This window comes from Pseudophryne corroboree, chromosome 3 (genome assembly GCF_028390025.1).
Source record: "Pseudophryne corroboree isolate aPseCor3 chromosome 3, aPseCor3.hap2, whole genome shotgun sequence".
NCBI classification, from domain to species: Eukaryota; Metazoa; Chordata; class Amphibia; order Anura; family Myobatrachidae; genus Pseudophryne; species Pseudophryne corroboree.
In genome coordinates, this window is record NC_086446.1 from 425,573,922 (window position 1) to 425,597,132 (window position 23,211).

The following is a 23,211-nucleotide window of genomic DNA, read 5'->3' on the forward strand; positions in this document are numbered from 1 at the left end:
GAAGAATGGTGTTGAGGAAGATGAAGAATGATACTGGTTGTTATGACAGAACTCGGCCCAGGGAAGTAATTGAACCCAGTCATCTTGAGAGGAGGACACATAGATGCGGAGGAAGGCCTCCAAGTCCTGATTCACCCTCTCAGTTTGACCATTGGTCTGAGGATGGTAAGCCGTGGAAAACTTTAACTTGACTTGGAGGACTTGACATAAACTTCGCCAGAATTTGGCTGTGAATTGAACTCCTCGATCTGAGATAATTTCTTCTGGAAGACCGTGGAGTCGGAAGATCTCTTGTATAAATACTTGAGCCAACTTGGAAGCTGACGGAAGACCGGTGAGAGGAATGAAGTGTGCCATCTTGGTGAACCGGTCAACTACCACCCAGATGGTATTGAACTTGTTGCACATGGGCAAATCTGTAATAAAATCCATCGACAAATGGGTCCATGGTCGACGGGGAACAGATAGTGGAACCAGTTGCCCCGCAGGCGACTGGCGGGATACTTTATGTTGAGCACACTTTGGGCAAGATGCAATAAACTCCAAAACGTCCTTTTTCAGAGTTGGCCACCAATAGGACCTAGAGATAAACTCCAGGGTTTTTTGGATACCTGTATGTCCGGCAAAACGGGAAGCATGGGCCCAATGCATGAGCTTCTTCCTTAGTGTCGGCTTCACAAAACTTTTCCCTGATGGGGGCGTAGAGTCCATCCCTACCGTGGAGAATGCCAACGGATTTATAATAGGATGCTTGTCTGAAGACTCTGACTCATTTTCTTGCTCCCATGAGCGGGAAAGGGCATCGGCCTTGCGATTCTGAGAGCCCGGACAGAACTGGAGTTTAAAGTCGAACCTGGAAAAGAAAAGTGCCCATCTGGCCTGACGAGGGTTGAGACATTGTGCGCCTTTTAGATATAGAAGGTTCTTGTGGTCTGTAAGGATGGTGATTGAATGAGAAGCTCCCTCCAACAGATATCTCCACTCCTCTAGAGCGAGCTTGATGGCTAGCAACTCCTGGTCGCCAATGGCATAGTTGCGCTCCGCTGGGGAGAACTTCCGTGAGAAGAAACTGCAAGGATGTAAATGACCATCTTTAGCCCTCTGAGATAACACCGCTCCTACTCCAACGGAGGAGGCATCCACCTCTAAGATGAAAGGAGAGTCGATGTCAGGCTGTTTCAGGACAGGTGCAGAGATGAACCTCTGTTTTAAAAGATGAAAAGCTTGCATGGCTTCTTCAGACCACTTGGACGGGTTAGCACCCTTCTTGGTGAAAGCAGTAATAGGCGCCACAATGGTGGAAAAGTCTCGTATAAACTTTCGGTAATAATTGGCGAACCCTAAGAACCTCTGGACCCCTTTGAGGGTTAAGGGTACCGGCCAATTCTGGATTGCTTGTAGTTTCTCAGGATCCATCTCTAGTCCGGAACCGGACACAATGTACCCTAGAAACGGAATGGACTTGACTTCAAAGACGCATTTCTCTAATTTGCAGTAGAGATGATTGACACGGAGACGGGACAGAACCTCCTTTACCCAGAAACGATGTTCCTCTAAATCGTTGGCAAAAATGAGGATATCATCTAGATAGACCACGACATGACGGTATAGAATGTCTCTGAAGATCTCATTGACGAAATGCTGGAAGACAGCTGGAGCATTGCTCAATCCGAAGGGCATGACGAGGTACTCATAATGTCCGTCACGGGTGTTAAATGCGGTCTTCCACTCGTCACCCTCACGGATCCGGATGAGATTGTATGCACCTCTCAGGTCCAGCTTTGTAAAGATGGTAGCTCCGCTAACTCTGTCAAAGAGCTCAGTAATCAGGGGTAAAGGATAGCGGTTCTTGATGGTAATGTCGTTCAAACCTCTGTAGTCGATGCACGGCCGCAGACCACCATCTTTCTTCTTTACAAAAAAGAAGCCTGCGCCGGCTGGAGAAGAAGAAGGTCGAATGAACCCCTTTGCTAGGTTCTCTTTAATGTATTCCTCCATAGAATGTGTCTCGGGGAGAGACAACGGATAAGTTCGGCCTCGAGGTGGAACCTTCCCTGGAACGAGATCAATCGGGCAGTCCCATTCTCTATGAGGAGGAAGGATATCAGCAGAAGCTTTACTGAACACATCCGTGAAATCTTGATATGGAGGAGGTGGAACATCAGACGACCTGGGGGAGGAAGAACAGACAGGCAACACTTTAAACAAACATGTCTTAGTACAGGAGGAACCCCATGCCAGGATTTGCGTAGTCGTCCAATCAATTGTAGGATTGTGAAGACGGAGCCATGGAAGGCCCAGGACCACAGGATGTGTGGCTCTTGGAATCACTAAAAATGAAATAAGTTCGGAATGAAGAACTCCCACTCTCAGACGAACTGGTAGAGTCCTTAGAGAAATAACTGTATCAAAAATTTTACTGCCATCCACAGCAGTTAAGGAAAAGGACGAAGGAAGTCTCTCGGTGGGTAGAGACCACCGTTTAACATAGGCTTCAGTAATAAAGTTCCCAGCTGCTCCGGAATCCAGGAGGGCAATGACGTTCTGATAACGTTGAGCAACTTGAAGCGAGACTGGGAGGTTACAATCTTGAGGAGATGGAGAGGAGATCATTACTCCTAGCCGGCCCTCTCCTTGGCGAGCTAGGATTTGGAGTTTCCCGGACGTTTGGGACAGGCATTAATGGTGTGAGACGGAGCTGCACAATACAGACAGAGAAACTCGGAGAGACGTCTTCGGCGCTCAGCAGGAGTTAAACGGGAACGGCCAATTTGCATGGGTTCATCTGTAGTTGGTGACAGTTGGCGAGGAGGAGGAGTAGAAGATTTTGGAGCAGATGATCTTCCACGCTCAGTTGCTCTCTCTCTGAAACGTAAGTCAACTTTCGTACAAAGTGAGATTAGCTCATCTAACTTGGAGGGTAAGTCTCTGGTAGCTAACTCATCTTTAATACGCTCGGATAAACCATGCCAGAATGCAGCATACAGGGCCTCGTCGTTCCATGCCAGTTCGGATGCCAGGATCTGGAACTGTATAAGATATTGTCCTACAGTACGTGATTCCTGGCGTAAACGGAGAATCTCAGACGAAGCTGAAGTTACCCGGCCTGGCTCGTCGAAGATGCGCCTGAATGTTGACACAAATGCAGTGTAAGAAGATAGCAGGGTGTCGGACCTCTCCCATAACGGTGATGCCCAATCAAGGGCTGAGCCACTGAGAAGAGAAATAATGTAGGCAATTTTTGTACGGTCACTGGGAAAATTGCCAGGTTGTAGCTCAAACTGAATCTCACACTGGTTGAGAAATCCCCTGCAGAATCTTGGAGATCCGTCAAATTTTGCTGGCGTTGGAAGATGAAGACGTGGAGCAGAAATGGGTAAGGTGGGTGGGGTTATAGCTGGAGTCACTGTGGTTGACGCACCAGACGCGCCTGATCCACGGAGAGTTGTCTGAATCCCATCCAGCCGAGTAGAGAGATCCTGGAGACAGCGGATGATGTGGCCCTGTGCAGCCTCCTGATGTTCTAGTCGGGCTGCCAGTTCTTGCATCGGCCTGGCCGCTTGATCCTGGTCTCCGGCTGGATTCATTAGGTCAGTGCTTACTGTCACAACTGAGGGCCTGAGCTGACGGGAGGCAGCCTCAGTTGTAGGGGCTGAGATGTACCGGAACCTGGGAGGTTGTATCAGACCCCTGGACATGTAAGTAACATGAACAATAACTGCCCGAAGGCGTGACCACGACAACTTAGATAAAAGTCAATGATGTTTATTATGACAACTCCGCATCACAGCAGCAATAAAAGAAAACGTAAAAGTCAGCAAAGAATAAATACAGTTCCTGAGTACTACAGCATGGCAGGAGCCACAGGGCACTGGTAGTGTGAGATAGTTCTTATGATCTTCTAGATGGAAAGTCCTTACCAGGCCCGGCTGTAGCAATGGAGATAACCCAGGATTGTACCAGCTGGTGTTCCAGGAAGAGCTGGGTTGCTGAAGGTAAAACAGCTGCTGTGGATACTGGCTGGAACCAGACTGTTGTTAGCACGGAGTGGATACTGGCTGGAACCAGTTAAATAATAAATGAACTTTGGGAGCGATGAAATGTGAACTGAAATGTAGAACTTGAGAGCGGAGAAATAATAATTCCGGTGGAGAGTGGTAAAGTGTAGAAAGGACACCGGCCCTTTAACGGAAGCTGTACTCTGCTGGAAGCTGAGGCTGGAAGCAGGTAGTGTTGTAGCTGGAAACAGATGAATCCACAATGGATTGGAGAGTCAGGCTACACCGCAGGTGGAATGCTGGTGCGGGTCTCTATGGTGGAAGTCTTGAGACAGGAGCTGGAACCTGGAAGACAATCATAGAAGAGAGACAAACAGGAACTAGGTTTGACAACCAAAGCACTGACGTCTTCCTTGCTCAGGTACAGCTTACTTATACCTGCAGCAAGGAAGGGGTTGGCTAGGCAATTATGCAAATCAACAACACAGACAGCAGATTGGTGGAAATGATCAGATGACAGAATCCAAGATGGCTGCGCCCATGCAGACACTTGGAGGGAAGTTTGGTTTGTAATCCATGTGGTCTGGGAAACAGTAATGGCGGCGCCGGCCACCGGAGACAGGAGACGCCAGGCTGATAGATGCACATTTAACCACGCGGGCACAGCGAAGGCCGCGGCTGATGAAAAGACCACTCTGCATGTGAAACTTAGGAACAGCGGAATCCGGTCCTGGAACGCTGAGCCCGCCTTAGGAGGCATCTGAAGGGTAAGTAATGGCGTCCAGATACCCGGATCGTGACAGGGTCCTTGTTGGAGCAGGTCCCTTCTTAGAGGTAGAGGCCACGGATCCTCCGTGAGCATCTCTTGAAGTTCCGGTTACCAAGTCCTTCTTGGCCAATCCGGAGCCACGAATATAGTGCTTACTCCTCACCATCTTATCAATCTCAGTACCTTGGGTATGAGAGGCAGAGGAGGGAACACATACACTGACTGGTACACCCACGGTGTTACCAGAGCGTCTACAGCTATTGCCTGAGGGTCCCTTGACCTGGCGCAATACCTGTCGAGTTTTTCCCAACGGTTTATAATCATGTGGAAGACTTCTGGGTGAAGTCCCCACTCTCCCGGGTGGAGGTCGTGCTGAGGAAGTCTGCTTCCCAGTTGTCCACTCCCGGAATGAATACTGCTGACAGTGCTATCACATGATTTTCCGCCCAGCGAAGAATCCTTGCAGCTTCTGCCATTGCCCTCCTGCTTCTTGTGCCACCCTGTCGGTTTACGTGGGTGACTGCCGTGATGTTGTCCGACTGGATCAACACCGGCTGACCTTGAAGCAGAGGTCTTGCTAAGCTTAGAGCATTGTAAATCCTTAGCTTCAGGATATTTATGTGAAGTGATGTCTCCAGGCTTGACCATAAGCCCTGGATATTCCTTCCCTGTGTGACTGCTCCCCAGCCTCGCAGGCTGGCATCCGTGGTCACCAGGACCCAGTCCTGAATGCCGAATCTGCGGCCCTCTAGAAGATGAGCACTCTGCAACCACCACAGGAGGGACACCCTTGTCCTTGGTGACAGGGTTATCCGCTGATGCATCTGAAGATGCGACCCGGACCATTTGTCCAGCAGGTCCCACTGGAAAGTTCTTGCGTGGAATCTGCCGAATGGGATTGCTTCGTAGGAAGCCACCATTTTACCCAGAACCCTTGTGCATTGATGCACTGAGACTTGGCTCGGTTTTAGGAGGTTCCTGACTAGCTCGGATAACTCCCTGGCTTTCCCCTCCGGGAGAAACACCTTTTTCTGGACTGTGTCCAGGATCATCCCTAGGAACAGAAGACAAGTCGTCGGAACCAGCTGCGATTTTGGAATATTGAGAATCCAATCGTGCTGCCGCAACACTACCTGAGATAGTGCTACACCGACCTCCAACTGTTCCCTGGATCTTACCCTTATCAGGGAATCGTCCAAGTAAGGGATAACTAAAATTCCCTTCCTTCGAAGGAATATCATCATTTCGGCCATTACCTTGGTAAAGACCCGGGGTGCCGTGGACCATCCATACGGCAGCGTCTGAACTGATAGTGACAGTTCTGTACCATAAACCTGAGGTACCCTTGGTGAGAAGGGTAAATTTTGACATGAAGGTAAGCATCCTTGATGTCCCGAGACATCATGTAGTCCCCTTCTTCCAGGTTCGCAATCACTGCTCTGAGTGACTCAATCTTGAATTTGAACCTCTGTATGTAAGTGTTCAAAGATTTTAGATTTAGAATCGGTCTCACCGAGCCGTCCGGCTTCGGTACCACAACAGTGTGGAATAATACCCCGTTCCCTGTTGCAGGAGGGGTACCTTGATTATCACCTGCTGGGAATACAGCTTCCAAAACTGTCTCCCTGTCAGAAGGAGACATCGGTAAAGCCGACTTTAGGAAAACGGCGAGGGGGAGACGTCTCGAATTCTAATTTGTACCCCTGAGATATCACCTGAAGGATCCAGGGGTCTACTTGCGAGTGAGCACACTGCGCGCTGAAATTCATTGAGACGGGCCCCCACCGTGCCTGATTCTGCTTGTAAAGCCCCAGCGTCATACTGAGGGCTTGGCAGAGGCGGGAGAAGGTTTCTGTTCCTGGGAACTGGCTGATTTCTGCAGCCTTTTTCCTCTCCCTCTGTCACGGGGCAGAAATGAGGAACATTTTGCCCGCTTGTCCACGAAAAGACTGCGCCTGATAATACGGCGTCTTCTCATGTTGAGAGGCGACCTGGGGTACAAACGTGGATTTCCCAGCTGTTGCCGTGGCCACCAGGTCTGAAAGACCGACCCCAAATAACTCCTCCCCTTATTAAGGCAATACTTCCAAATGCCGTTTGGAATACGCATCACCTGACCACTGACGTGTCCATAACCCTCTACTGGTAGAAATGGACAACGCACTTAGACTTGATGCCAGTCGGCAAATATTCCGCTGTGCATCACGCATATATAGAAATGCATCTTTTAAATGCTCTATAGGCAAAAATATACTGTCCCTATCTAGGGTATCAATATTTTCAGTCAGGGAATCCGACCACGCCAACCCAGCACTGCACATCCAGGCTGAGGCGATTGCTGGTCGCAGTATAACACCAGTATGTGTGTAAATACATTTTAGGATACCCTCCTGCTTTCTATCAGCAGGATCCTTAAGGGCGGCCATCTCAGGAGAGGGTAGAGCCCTTACAAGCGTGTGAGCGCTTTATCCACCCTAGGGGGTGTTTCCCAACGCACCCTAACCTCTGGCGGGAAAGGATATAATGCCAATAACATTTTAGAAATTATCAGTTGTTATCAGGGGAAAACCACGCATCATCACACACCTCATTTAATTTCTCAGATTCAGGAAAACTACAGGTAGTTTTTCCTCACCGAACATAATACCCCTTTTTGGTGGTACTCGTATTATCAGAAATGTGTAAAACATTTTTCATTGCCTCAATCATGTAATGTGTGGCCCTACTGGAAGTCACATTTGTCTCTTCACCGTCGACACTGGAGTCAGTATCCGTGTCGGCGTCTATATCTGCCATCTGAGGTAACGGGCGCTTTAGAGCCCCTGACGGCCTATGAGACGTCTGGACAGGCACAAGCTGAGTAGCCGGCTGTCTCATGTCAACCACTGTCTTTTATACAGAGCTGACACTGTCACGTAATTCCTTCCAACAGTTCATCCACTCAGGTGTCGACCCCCTAGGGGGTGACATCACTATTACAGGCAATCTGCTCCGTCTCCACATCATTTTTCTCCTCATACATGTCGACACAAACGTACCGACATACAGCACACACACAGGGAATGCTCTGATAGAGGACAGGACCCCACTAGCCCTTTGGGGAGACAGAGGGAGAGTTTGCCAGCACACACCAAAGCGCTATATATATACAGGGATAACCTTATATAAGTGTTTTTCCCCTTATAGCTGCTGTATTGTTAATACTGCGCCTAATTAGTGCCCCCCTCTCTTTTTTAACCCTTTCTGTAGTGTAGTGACTGCAGGGGAGAGCCAGGGGAGCTTCCCTCCAACGGAGCTGTGAGGGAAAATGGCGCCAGTGTGCTGAGGAGATAGGCTCCGCCCCTTTTTCGCGGACTTTTCTCCTGCTTTTTTATGGATTCTGGCAGGGGTTAAAATTCATCCATATAGCCCTGGGGGCTATATGTCATGTATTTTCGCCAGCCAAGGTGTTTTTATTGCTGCTCAGGGCGCCCCCCCCCCTAGCGCCCTGCACCCTCAGTGACCGAAGTGTGAAGTGTGCTGAGGAGCAATGGCGCACAGCTGCAGTGCTGTGCGCTACCTTGGTGAAGACAGGATGTCTTCTGCCGCCGATTTTCCGGACCTCTTCTGTCTTCTGGCTCTGTAAGGGGGCCGGCGGCGCGGCTCTGGGACCCATCCATGGCTGGGCCTGTGATCGTCCCTCTGGAGCTAATGTCCAGTAGCCTAAGAAGCCCAATCCACTCTGCACGCAGGTGAGTTCGCTTCTTCTCCCCTTAGTCCCTCGATGCAGTGAGCCTGTTGCCAGCAGGTCTCACTGAAAATAAAAAACCTAAACTAAAACTTTCACTAAGAAGCTCAGGAGAGCCCCTAGTGTGCACCCTTCTCGTTCGGGCACAGAGATCTAACTGAGGCTTGGAGGAGGGTCATAGGGGGAGGAGCCAGTGCACACCAGATAGTCCTAAAGCTTTCTTTAGATGTGCCCAGTCTCCTGCGGAGCCGCTATTCCCCATGGTCCTTACGGAGTCCCCAGCATCCACTTAGGACGTTAGAGAAATATCCGGCTAAGCACAATCAAGCATCTGTTCCTAAAATATCAGAATATCTGCCCCAGGCTAGGATTCTAATCGAGTCCGGTGAAAATACGGTTGGAAGCATTTGGATACCTGCATACTTTAATTGGACTTTATTATGAACAATTGCCTTTGATGATTTAGCACCGTCTGGTTTCTTTTTATTTATATATATATATATATATATATATATATACATACATACATACTGAGGGGGCCCCAGAGATATCACTGTACCGGGCCCCAAGATTTCTTTTGCCGGCCCTGGTTGTATAGTCCACCAACAAAAGGTACCCTGCGAGGCAACCGTCTAGGGCGACCTACGAAGGCTTACCTTGGATGAAAAAGGTTACACCTAGAAAAGATGGCCCAAAATGGGTGGTTGCTGCATCCTAACCCTGGGAGTAGTGCCCCAACATGACCGTCAGGTCCATGTATTTTTCATCCCATCCATGAGTGTACAAGGCGCGGCAGCCATGTTGGGCACACTACAAGGTTACACTGTGGAAGATAAGCCATACAAGGACCTGAGGCATATGTGGGAAGACTGACACGTGTATAGCAATATGGGATACCCTGTATGAATAGTACCAGACACGTAAGCCCTGTCAGGCGCACTAAATTGGTTACAGTGTGCAAATAAGTATTGCATGGAAAATATACAGCAGGAAAAGATAGTTCTTTCTGAAAAAGAACAGCCAATGTGGCATAAAGTTACATGATAGGCCATGTGTACAAAATACAGTGTGTGTGTGTGTGTGTGTGTGTGTGTGTGTGTGTGTGTGTGTGTGTGTGTGTGTGTGTGTGTGTGTGTGTGTGTGTGTAGGGGGGGGGGGGGCATAGAGGTGAGTCCAGAAATACAAGAGGCCCGAGTCAAATAGTGGGAGCAGATATGGAGACATGTGGGCAGTAGAGGGATACAACATATTCAAAGAAAAATGTATAAGGCCCGCTGCGATCCTAAGGAGTGGCAGGAGTATCTGGACACAGATAGAGGGCCTGCCATTGTCCAGGCAGGTGGAGTGGCCCCAGAGCAGGAATATATTGCACGGGAGTGGGTGACAAGGTGGTGGCCCCCAGCAGCATGCAGCAGCAAGATGGTGGCCCCTCAACTACTGTCAGTTCTGAGCAGCAATGATAGCATCTTTCAGGCATGAAAGATTTCTCATGCCCAATAGAGTGATAACTGATGATTGTCTGTGGCCATACACTGGCCATTATCCGTATGATCAACAGATTATTGGTTGATTGGGCTAGTAATTGCATAGAATAAAGCTAGGTACACACTGTCCAGTCAGGCCGATCAGTCGATAATGCCCAATAATTGGATAGTGTTTATTCAGGAACGTTGGAGTGTTTAAAGCCAAGAAAGGCTTCTAATGCTCCTGCAACGCTTAGATCGTGGGAATGCGATAGCGTGTGTTGCACATGCTATTTCCGTCATCTTGTTCCTGTTCTCGAGAGTTACTGGAACGGCGGCACCCTGGGGTAGTGTGCACCTAGCTGTGACCGAATGTGCCTTACTGCCCACGCCAAGTAATCACAGATTTACATTGGGTCCCACGGGACCTAGAATAAAGCTAGGTACACACTATCCAGTCAGGCCGATCAGTCGATAATGCCCAATAATTGGATAGTGTTTATTCAGGAACGTTGGAGTGTTTAAAGCCAAGAAAGGCTTCTAATGCTCCTGCAATGCTTAGATCGTGGGAATGCGATAGCGTGTGTTGCACATGCTATGCTATTCCCGTCATCTTGTTCCTGTTCTCAAGAGTTACTGGATCGGCAGCACCATGGGGTAGTGTGCACCTAGCTGTGACCGGATGTGGCCTACTGCCCACGCCAAGTAATCACAGATTTGCATTGGGTCCCACGGGACCTAGGCCAATAGGGAATCCCTCTTACCATCAGTAACCGCCTGTTACTAACTCCACCTACAGCGCAGTAGGCAGGAATTTACCTGCCACCACCAGGTCCTACCACTGGCCCTGGAACCGCTGATTTCCACTCAGGCTCCTACAACCAGCACCTGATACCACTGTGCATGCATAGACATCTCCTGGTTGGCGTCAGCTGGCAACTTTACTGCCAGACAGGGGCTGGTTGGCAACTTTTAGTCTGGGGGGGCAAATGGAAGCAAGTGGCCTGGCGCAATGTAATAATGGAGTGACAAAAAAAATGTGTACTGTAACAGTGGTTTGTCTAATGTGGGTCTGTTTAAACATATTATCTCGGGATGCAGTTAAAATGCCTGCTGTCGAGATCCTGGCATTCAGGAGGCCGACGCCAGAATCACAAGGGCCGGCATTTTACCGATAGATGGAATACCGACCCACACCCGGTATTCCCACACGCTTGGTAAGTCCACGCCACCAACCAAGTGATAATGTAACCTGTGGCAAGCAAACTCGCTGCTGGCATTCCAGTGGATGGGATGGGATCGGTATACTGACAGCATACTGATAGCATCCTGTCTACATGTAAAACATATCGGATCCGTTATGTTACAGAGCTATAATCATATACAACATATACTATCATACCTCCCAACATGACCCACTCCAGGAGGGACACAACGCTCTGCTTCTGGACTTTTCTCTTATTGTAAGATTACCGGCACCTGTGTTGTACAGGTTAATGGATAAGAAAGGTTTTTCAGCACAGGTGATGGTAATCCTACATTAAGAGGGAAGTCCAGGAGCAGAGCATTCGGTCCCTCCTGGAGAGGGTCATGTTGGGAGGTATGTACTATCCCCTTCTGACAAACCAGAGACTATCCTATTGACCTCTATATAATACACGGGTGGTCTTCAGTATGCCGGCTGTCGGGATCCCGGCGCTCAGTATACCGGCGCCGGAATCCCGACAGCCGGCATACCGACACCTATTCTCCCTCCCCCCCCCGTGCCCGCAGCGTGGCGAGCGCAGCGAGCCCCGCAAGGGGCTCATTTGCGCTCGCCACACTGTCGGTATGCCATCGATCGGGCTCCCGGCGCCGGTATTATGGTCGCCGGGAGCCCGACCACCGGCATACCATACTACACCCATAATACACATAGCATTCAATCGACCTCAATGTAATACAGGGAGTGTTCCAGTAATCAATACATAATGCATAGAGCATTCTAGGAACCACTCTAGTGATCAATGGGGGTCATTCCGAGTTGTTTGCTATTTTCTACGTACGCAAACAGCGTACGCAAAGCAGCTAATGCATCGCACGAATACAAACAAACGCCCAGCCCACATTACTGCGAAAGACCATGCACCAATGCACAAAGTAGGCGTGTAATATTTAGCATCGCACGGTAGTGATCCGTCCGCATAAGTACCATACGCATCACTAGCAACACATAACACGTCGCATATCTGCAATGCCTTCGCAGAAGTACACATGTAAATGTGCAAATATTCGCACAGCATTGTATTTTTTTATTTTACTTATTCACACTACTCACTGACATACTTTCTCGTATCCCTTCCTCAATTAAGAGACCAATTAGGGTAAGTAATTTAATGTGATTGTCCAATTAAGTATTCCAACACTTCAAAAGGCAGACTTTGTCAGCCTAATTGCAAAATGTCATAAATTTTGCGTTTTTTCTTGGTCCTTTTCCAAATTTCTTTTAAAATTTATTTGCAAGACCACACAATTTAAATGTGTTTTATCTTTCAGTGTATATGTACCTGTCCTTTAACAAATTTTTTTTTTTTTTTGGGTGCATTTCTGAAACAATCAGCTCCTGTCAGGTGACACACTTTGTTTTTTTTGTTTTTAGTTCATGAAGTAGTCCTTTGTCACTCTTTAACATACCTCCCAACATGAACCTCTCCAGGAGGGACAGAATACTCTGTTTCTGGACTTTTCTCTTAATTTATGATTGTCAGCACATGTTTTGAACAGAATAAGATAAGAAAGATAAGAATGGATAAGAAAGGTGTTTCACCACAGGTGATGGCAATCCTAAATTAAGAGAAAAGTCCAGAAGCAGAGCATTGTGTCCCTCCTGGAGAGGGTCATGTTGGGAGGTATGCTTTAATGTTCCCATGATCCACTTTGTAAACATTGGTACCTATGTTAACATTTTAAATCACAACATAAAACTTCTTTTGTGTGTAAACTTTTTTTTTATTTGTGTTGTTTAACGGTATTTTTTTTAACGCAATAAACTTGAACAGTTTTTGTTTTTTTTTACATTAAAAAATATTGCTGCAGAAAATTAATTTCATGCAGGAGGCCCCTGCAATGTCCCTCCATCCTTTTTAGGCTTTGGCCTATTAAGGCTGGGGATCTCCAACAGCATCATCTGTAAGGAAGGAAAATAATACTAAATTATTAACTGACATAACACATTATATAGGCAAGGCACAAAACACACTTTAACCGGTCACTAGCTAGGTCAAGGATGTCGAACCTTTGGCCCTCCAGCTGTTCAAAAAATATAAATAACAGCATGTGCTGCAATGCACACAAAAAAGCACATGCTAAAACGGGTGCGGGCCATGCTGGGATGTGTACTTCATACACATCTGAAGTGGCCTGGCCTCACCATTTAGTGTGTAGGCTCAGCCTCATCAGACAGCGTATGTACATGTGCAGGTGAACTACATATCCCAGCATGTCCTGACTCAGTGATAACATGCATTAATACCTAAGCTGTGTCAGGGCCTGTTGGTATGTGTATCATCATTTTCAGGGGCACATTTGGATCACACATGTAACTGCACACAAATAAAAACTACTATACTAAAACATTTATGTGTTACAAATGACTTATGGTTCCCATACACTTGTGAGATAATTGGTGCTGTCCTTCGATTTTGACCACATCTGTGAGAGAAATCGAAGGATTGTATGCACATTTTAGGTACCTTGAGACGCGATGCGCGGGCACGCCGGTCGAATATCGCGTCTCAAGATATGTGCTGCACATAATATTTCTCGTATCGCAGTGCGATCGCATGTGGTTTCAAACCCACATGAGATATATCGCATTGCGATGGGCACCCGCCAGGAGCGGCCGGAGGCGGCAGTGACCTGCCCATCATGTGATTACCATGCGATCTATCACATGATCGCATGGTAACAACTTTGGTAGTGCAGGTACGATTTGATCGCACCTGAACTGCCAGTGCGATGCCCCGCGATGTCGCGTCGCGGGGTATCGTACAAGTGTATGGCCAGCATTACTCTCCCCGATGGATGAACAGCACCCTCTGCCTCCTCAGGGGCCTCAGCTGCCCACTCAGATGTGGGGGAAGGATTTTGGATGGGGGAAGGAGGATGGAAGGGTGAGGGTGGTTGAGAGGGGGGTTCAGATTGAGAGGGTGAGGGGGTTGAGAGGGGGAGAAAGAGTGAGAGGGGGAGGGGGGTTAAGAGGGGGGGTCAGATTGAGAGGGGAGGGGGGTTGAGAGGGGGAAAAAGTGAGAGGGGGAGGGGGCTGAGAGGGGGGTTCAGATTGAGAGGGGAGGTTGAGAGGGGGAGAAAGAGTGAGAGGGTGAGGAGGGTTGAGAGGGCGGTTCAGATTGAAAGGGGGAGGGGGGTTGAGAGGGGGTGGAAGAGAGAGAGTGAGGGGGTTTGAGAGGGGGGTAGAGTGAGAGATGGAGGGGGGTTGAGAGGGGGAGGAGGAGGAGGAGGAAGAGGATGAGGTTTGATGTGGTGTGGGTTGTTGAGGGGGGGAGTTCATTTGAGAGGGGGAGGAGGAGGAAGAGGATGTATGAAGTTCCTCGTCTTGCTGATGGGGGGAGGCTCCGTCATCCTCCTGTGTCCTTTGCCGTTGTGCTTGGCCTAAAAACACAGTATAAAAAATTAGCTTTATGGTCATTTTCAAGAAAAAAGCAAACATACTTTAAGTGTTATTTTCCAAGTTTTTTTTTATTTTTGACAATACATTTTGTTAAACGTGTGTGTTATTTTTTGGGCGGGTTATTTTGTGATCCAAACACATTATTCATATTGTTAAAAAATGAAAATGCAAAACCACACTGGAATGTACTGTGGCACAGGAGTACACGGGAGTTGTGTGGCAAACCACTGTGCCTTGCCCTACTACCTGGCCCTATAGGTTTCAGGCTCCTGCTTGCCCACATTCACTCTCCATAACACATATGTTAATCCACACTACGCAGAACTAGTTACACAGTATTTTACACATAGTGATGATCCTGCTTCCTGTAATTTCTGTATGTATTAATGGAGGAACACACTGCATGCACTCTACACGTTTATCTAAAACCAAAGTGCTGGCTGTCTCCAACCTACAACCTGTGTGCTGACTATCCACACCCCTACACATTACCCCCTAACCACTCTGGTCCCCAGTGTGTCCTGCGAGCCCTAAGCACACACAGGGGTATATGCAATTGCGGTCGAATTCCAGAAATTGTCGAAAAACTGGACTTTTTCGCCCAACAAAAATATTTGACAATGCAATTCAGTACTTTTCGTAAAAAAAAACGGACTTTCCAAATTCGACTTTTTGAAATTCGACTTTTGTGAAATTCGACATTTCTGCAATGGTACAAATGCGGCAATTCGCCAAAAGTATATTCAATTGAAGTTTGGAAATTCGACAACAGTGCTTTTAGACAGTAAATTCGTCATTTTCAATCCGCCACACTTTTGTGGCGGAATCTAATAAAAAAAATTTAAAACATGTTTTTTTTGGTGTTTTTTTTTATTGGTAATAGCATATCTATTTATATTAGAAGGGATTAGGTACTTGGTTTGTCTATTTTGGAGGCACAAGTAATATATTTTTAAAAATATTATTATTTTTTATTTTATTTTTATTTTTTTTAAATGAAAAACCCGAAAAAAAATTGCGTGGGGTCCCCCCTCCTAAGCATAACCAGCCTCGGGCTCTTCGAGCCGGTCCTGGTTCTAAAAATCCGGGGGGAAAAACGGACAGGGGATCCCCCGTATTTTTAAAACCAGCACCGGGCTATGCGCCTGGTGCAAAAAATACGGGGGGCAAAAAGAGTAGGGGTCCCCCGTCAGGCTCCACTAGCTGGACAGATAATGCCACAGCCGGGGGTCACTTTTATACAGCGCCCTGCGGCCTTGGCATTAAATATCCAACTAGTCACCCCTGGCCGGGGTACCCTGGGGGAGTGGGGACCCCTTCAATCAAGGGGTCCCCCCTCCAGCCACCCAAGGGCCAGGGGTGAAGCCCGAGGCTGTCCCCCCCATCCAAGGGCTGCGGATGGGGGGCTGATAGCCTTGAGAAAATGTAAAGAATATTGTTTTTTTCCAGTAGTACTACAAGTCCCAGCAAGCCTCCCCCGCAAGCTGGTACTTGGAGAACCACAAGTACCAGCATGCGGGAGAAAAACGGGCCCGCTGGTACCTGTAGTTCTACTGGAAAAAAAATACCCAAATAAAAACAGGACACGCACACCTTGAAAGTAAAACTTTATTACAAACATGTCGACACACACACATACTTACCTATGTTGACACGACGTTCGGTCCACTTGTCCAAGTAGAATCCACGTGTACCTGTGAATAAAATTATACTCACCTGATCCAGTGTCCAGATTATAATCCTCGTACTTGGCAAAAAAAAAAAAAAACGAACACCCGGACCAAACGGACTGAAAGGGGTCCCATGTTTACACATGGGACCCCTTTCCCCGAATGCAGAGACCCCCCCCGTGACTGCTGTCACAGAAAGGTCTCTTCAGCCAATCAGCGAGCGCAACGTCCTGGCACTCTGCTGATTGGCTATGCGCGTCTGAGCTGTCAGACAGCGCATCGCAAAGCCTCTCCATTATATTCAATGGTGGGAACTTTGCGGTCAGCGGTGAGGTCACCCGCGGTCAGTGGCTGACCGTGGGTAACCCCACCGCTGACGGCAAAGTTCCCACCATTGAAACTAATGGAGGGAGCTGTGCGATGCGCTGTCTGCCAGCAGACGCGCATACAGCCAATCAGGTGAGTGCCACGAAGTAGCGCTTCCTGATTGGCAGAAGGGACCTTCTGTGACAGCAGTCACGTGGGGTCCCGGCATTCGAGGAAAGGGGTCCCATGTGTAAACATGGGACCCCTTTCAGTCCGTTTGGTCCGGGTTGCCGTTTTGTTGTTTTGCCAAGTACGTGGATTATAACCTGGACACTGGATTGAGGGGAGTATAATTTTTTTTCACAGGTACCCCGGATTCTTCAGTGACGAGGGGGGCGTGGCAGTCGGCGGGTCAACATAGGTAAGTATGTATGTGTCTGCATGTATGAAATAAAGTTTTACTTTCACGGTGTGTGTCTCCTGTTTTTATTTGGGTATTTTTTTTCCAGTAGAACTACAGGTACCAGCGGGCCCATTTTTTCCCCGCATGCTGGTACTTGTGGTTCTCCAAGTACCAGCTTGCGGGGGAGGCTTGCTGGGACTTGTAGTACTACTGGAAAAAACAATACTTTCATTTTCTCAAGGTTATCAGCCCCCCATCCGCAGCCCTTGGATGGGGGGGACAGCCTCGGGCTTCACCCCTGGCCCTTGGTTGGCTGGGGGGACACCCCTTGATTGAAGGGGTCCCCACTCCCCCAGGGTTCCCCGGCCAGGGGTGACTAGTTGAATATTTAATGCCACGGCCGCAGGGCGCTGTATAAAAGTGACCCCCGGCTGTGGCATTATCTGTCCAGCTAGTGGAGCCCGATGCTGGTGTAAAAAATACGGGGGACCCCTACTCTTTTGTCCCCCGTATTTTTTGCACCAGCACCAGGCGCAGAGCCCGGTGCTGGTTTTAAAAATACGGGGGATCCCCTGTCATTTTCCCCCCCCGGATTTTTAGAACCAGGACCGGCTCGAAGAGCCCAAGGCTGGTTATGCTTTGGAAGGGGGACCCCACGCAATTTTTTTTCGGGTTTTTTTCCCGTTTTTTAAAAATCCGATCAAAATCCGTCAAATCGGCCGTTTTTCGACAGCGGGACTGTCGAATCCGTTTTTTATTGAATATGGTGAATTTCGGCACCCACTTGCCAGAATTCGATGGTCGAATTGTGTCGAATTAAAAAACGGGCGAAAAATTGCCGTGATTCGCCGCTAATTGCATATACCCCACAGTCTCTAAACATACAGTACAAGTGTGATGTGTAATGGTATTCGAAAAGTTATTGTAACTTGTAATGCTAAAAATCGTACGCAAACACACCTTTAATTGCGTATTACTTATGTTGGTGGATTTGCTGGCGCTACTGCGCCAGCAATTCAGGCTGACGGCGGCAGAGGTCGGACCACCACCGCTCCAATTGCACTATGGTCCGCTTTGTGCGGACCTCCGCGTAGGCCGCACGCTTCCGCGAGTTGGGTACGTATGGTCCCCCAGCGGCCTACGCGGCGGTCCATTATAGCAGTTAGCAGCCACAGCTCCCTCCTCGAGAATGCGGCTGCTCGCATGGTGCCAATGGCGTTTTCCTTACATGGGCATATATTTATAGTGTATGTTGCATGTTGATTGGCCTAAATATGATGTTGTCATCGTTATTGATAAACTTTATTAATATCAGGACACTGACAGGTTCATTTAAACATTTTAAACTCGCGTTCACAGAAGCAAATATTTGCACCTAGCACAGCAAAAAAAAACACATCTCTGCACACATTATACATTTAAACACATTCTGTGTATATAAATATATATATATATATATATAATATCAAGCTGGGTCGCACCCGTGTATACATTCCTGGGTGCGACTCGGCTGCTGTCAATCTGAAAGGAGTATAATGTGATTCTGGATCTTCTCTCAAGAAAATGATCTTCAAAACCTGGCCAGACTGAGGATCTGAGTTATGAAATACTGTGTTAGAATTTATACCGCCCACCATACAAATAGGATGCTTACTATGTGGTAAACTTTAACATTTGACATATCACGTGCAATTGAAGTGAATTAACCAAATGCATCACTTTAAAAATTGCAACGTCTCTTACTGTTCACTCTCTTCAAAGTGGTTTATGTAACATGCTTTTTCTTTTATTTGTGGCATTTCATCTTTATGCCATGTATTATGTTATTTATTTCAATAAACATATTTTTTTTAAAAATTGCAACTTCTGAGTATTATATGGGGTATATTAAAGCTTACCAGTCCATACTATCTCTTTAAAACAGGGTACTCATGGATTACACAGGTTCTGTGGCAACTTAAAACCAGGTGAAATGCAGGCTTGAAGTTAGCCAGCCACAGAACCTGTGTAAATCATAGGTGTCCCGGATTATAGGGATAGTACGGCAAGCCAACCATTTATGTTAATGCAAGTATGCAGAGAAATAAGGGAAAATATTGTACTGAACATTTAGAGTAAAGTGAGATCAAACCATATTTGTCAAATAATAGAAACTCTTCATAAAATAAATTGACCAATGGTATTTAAATATGTGATTTTCTATAAGACCAAACAAGTGCTTGCGAAAGTTAACAATGTATAGATAAGTCATTATGATAGGTCTAGAACAGTAGTTCTTAATTCAGGTCATAGTTTCAGAATTTCATCTATATTTGTGGAATGATGAGTGAGCCAGAAAACTTACCTGTGCATGATTAAAGAAATCTAGAAAACATGACCTGTTTGTGGTACTTGAGGACTGGAGTTGAGAACTCCCTGGTCTAGATCCATCTGTAATACTGATCACTGTTGATGTAGGCATGTCTGAATCCATTTGATTGCAGCTGAGCGAATACAATTGTTTTGCTAATTGTAAACACCCTATATAAATTGAAAGTCCTAAGGTAGGCTGGTAATTTACCAAAGAAAGACAAAAAGGTAAGGTGAGGGGAAGTGAAGTGTTAGGGGATCATAGGCAGTTGTGGAGATTCTGCAATGGATATTGTTAAATTGGCATTGAGAACCCTATATATAGTACAGCTAGATAATGTAGTTGGGACATTTCTGTGCGTGTTCATTCCAATTACAGTACTTCTACATATTATTTTGCCTGCAGTTCTTACAGGCTTGAAAGGCTCTGTTTTCAGTGGTTCCCAGTCCTCAAGGCACCTTAACAGTTCAGGCTTTAACGTTATCCATTGTTGTGCACAGGTGGCTAAATCAAACTGACTGCAGTCCTAATTAAGTCACCTATGTTCAAGCATGGATAGCCTTAAAACCTGCACTATTAAGCTAGTTACACGTCAGAACAATGTGTACCCAGTAGCGGATCTTGCCATGGGCAAGCAGGCTTTTTGCCTGGGTTGCCACTGTCCCGAGGGTGCTGCTGCCGTCGCAAGATCTGCTACTGGTGCCATGCAGTGCGGGATGACCGGTGCAACGCATGGCATTGTGGAAGTGGCTATAGACGTTAGAGATCATAATGTGTGCGGTGCTATGGTATAGACGTCATAGATCCAAGGAGCGGCGCCGGCGGCCAGAGATGGAGTACAGCAGGGATGGTGGGGTGTGTTTTTGTTTTTGTTTGTTGTGTTTTTTTTTTTTTGTAAGCAGCGCTACTAGGGGCATTAATACAGGGGGCATAACTGTGACCATGCCCCTTCCCCATCAAGCCACTCCCCTATTTTTTGCCGTGCACTAACCCTGTTTTACCTTTTTGGGGGGGTGCCAAAGGAAACTTTCACGCTGGGCGCCACGAGGTATAGAACCGGCCCTGTGTGTACCCCAACTGACAGCATGGCCAAGAGAACAATATATTGCACAATGTGGTGGATGACTGCACTATGGGGGACATTTACTAAGCAGTGATAAGAGCGGAGAAGTGAGCCAGTGGAGAAATTGCCCCATCAACCAATCGGCAGCTCTGTATCATTTTATAGTATGCAAATTATTGATTGGTTGCATGGGCAACTTCTCCACTGGCTCACTTCTCCGCTCTTATCACTGATTAGTAAATGTCCTCCTATGTATCATTGCCCACCACATTAATAATCTGTGCTGTGGTTCCCAAACTGTGTGCCGTGGCACCCTGGGATGCCTCGGGACAATTGCAGGGGTGCCTTGGATTGGTGGTTCAGAACCAATTCAGATTATTTATGGTAAATGTAGTAGGCTAAACCAGTGCTGGTGGCTTCCAATCATAATATATTTGGACAAACAGAAGCAAATATTGTCCCTCACCACATAACTGAACCTAAGGATAACATATAAACACAATTTACTTAATTTCATATTTTATTTCTGAATTTCTCGATAAGAAATTTTTGGCCTAGGGGTGCCGTGAATTTTTTTTGATACTTTAGGTCGCCGTAACTCAAAAAAGTTTGGGAACCACTGCCCTAGGATGTCTCATTAGGCATGCAGTACACCAGCCGGGATGACCCATACAATGGACTGGGGGAGCGTCTGATCACACAGTGATAAATTGCATGGTGATAAAGTACCAACCAATCTGCTCCTAATTGTCATTTTCACAGCCTGTAACATGGCAGGTAGGAGCTGATTGGTTGGTACTTTATCACTGTGCAGTTTATCACTCTACAAGGCTTGATATATCTTGGACATAATCTAATGTGAACCCATTGCTAGGGTGAATTGAGGACTGAGTTTGGGAACCACTACTCTATCCACACTGGTCACATGTTTTTCTATTAATGGAAGCTAACCTATAATATTGCTAAAGCAGTGGTTCACAAATGTGGTCATCAGGGTACCCAAACAGTCCAGGTTTTAGGGATATCCCTTGTACACAGATGGTGTAATCAAACTGGGGTACTGATGTAATCACCTGTGCGTAAGTATGGATAGCCTTTAAAACCTGGGGTGCCTTAACCACTTAACTGACTTAATTAATTTTTTTCCAAAAACTGCTCAAATTATTTTTTTGTTTTGAGTTAATTGGGTATAGAATGTATATTTAATAAAAAAAAAAAAATATATATATATATATATATATATATATATATATATATATATATATATATATTTTTGTATTTGTGAAAGAAAATTCAAACGTAGGCACCATTGGAAGCAACGTGACTTTCATTATGACAGCAGCCAGGTACACAGGGGAAGATTGGGTGGTGTTACTTCACACTTCCCCAGTGGCTGCTATTGTCTGCAGCCACTGGGTGGGGGGTCCTGTCATGCTACCAGACCGTCAGCATAACAAACACTGGGGGTGGGTACAGGAAGGCAGAGGTTCGGTACCTCAGAGCGGCAGCAGTGGAAAGCTTCTCTTCCCTGTAGCTGCACATGTTGTCTATCGGACTGGTTGCATCCTGTGCGACCAGGTGAGCTAAAGCATTTGCTGGTGTGGCTGCATCTGATGTGCCCATGCCAGGCAGGTGGTTGAGGACTGCGTTTGGGAACCACTGTGCTAAAGTATAAGTGCTAGCGTAGTGATTGCATTGTGGTGTGCCCTTTGGGGTACTCCTAGTTTTCTTCTGGCTTAAAACATACAGAAACTAGTTTCTTACAAAATCTGGACTTGGCTTATTCATGTGTACACCTGTGAAATGGAATTTGTGTGTAAGAACCACTGGGTCTGCCATTAGTGTGAATGACTGTATTGTAAAGCTGTGTAATATCTTTAGCTTCCAAACGTAATGTTGGTTTGGCTCATGGAAAAAAATAGTTGAGGAGTCAATAATTGGGAATATGTCTGGAACCAGTAACAGTACTAGGGTATGGGATTCTATGTGGAATTACTAATTGCAGGTACAGTAATATTATATAGTGGACAGCCTCTGGTGGCAAAGGTGAACATTCAACCCAGCGGGTGAAATGAGATGTGCTAGATTGTGTCTGCATGCAGGCCAATCTAGCACCAGTGATAGCAACGCGCATCGCTACTGTTGGAGGTAGACCTCCTTTAGCCTCAGCCTTCTCTGAGAGGACTCCAACAACAGCCTGTCTTTTGTATTCAGAATCACCTGTGAACAAAATATAAATGCCGTGCAGCATGCTGGAGAAATCAAATGATCACACACTGTCTGGTGTATTCAATCTGAGTTCTGCTTTAATGTTCTTACATACATATATTTATACTTGTTTGAAAAGGCTGAGGAGTTTACAGTTTAACCTCAGGGTTGTGTTCTCTTCCTGATAACGGTCTTGTTCTGTTCCTTTTCTTTATCTCAGTCATGGCTTTACCCACAAGTTCCTCTCTTTTGCTCTATCAGACATGGCTTACCCACAAGTTCCTCTTTTTGCTAACTGAATATTTAATCATTCTATACTTTTCTTTCTCCCCAGCATATTTAAGCATATCATATATTAATGGTAAAGTAAGTTTATAATCTATTGAATATAACAAAATGGAGTAACATTGGCTTTATTGCAGAATCACATTAATGCTTGCCCATCTACCTTCCTCACTACTGCTGTAGGGCATACACACAAGAGATCTGTGCTCAACTTCTAAGCAATCTGGTCAGAGTGCTTAGATTTTAAGAATGGATCTGTGTGTGCCCCACTTACAGCAAAGCCTTAAAATATAGTAAATGGAC

General features: G+C 46.6%; 1 protein-coding gene across 3 annotated transcripts in view; it reads left to right on the forward strand.

Moving 5' to 3' along the window:
* The window catches only part of LOC135055816 (uncharacterized), a 35,610-nt gene that overhangs the window by 10,915 nt on the left and 1,484 nt on the right, over positions 1 to 23,211 (forward strand). The window contains exon 1 of one of the 3 annotated variants that reach the window (XM_063960291.1): positions 19,496 to 19,579. The exons of the other annotated variants lie outside the window; for them this stretch is intronic. The gene's annotated coding sequence lies outside the window, so the exon portion shown is untranslated. Of the gene's footprint in view, positions 1 to 19,495; positions 19,580 to 23,211 lie in introns of those variants that run through there. 3 annotated transcript variants of the gene reach the window in all.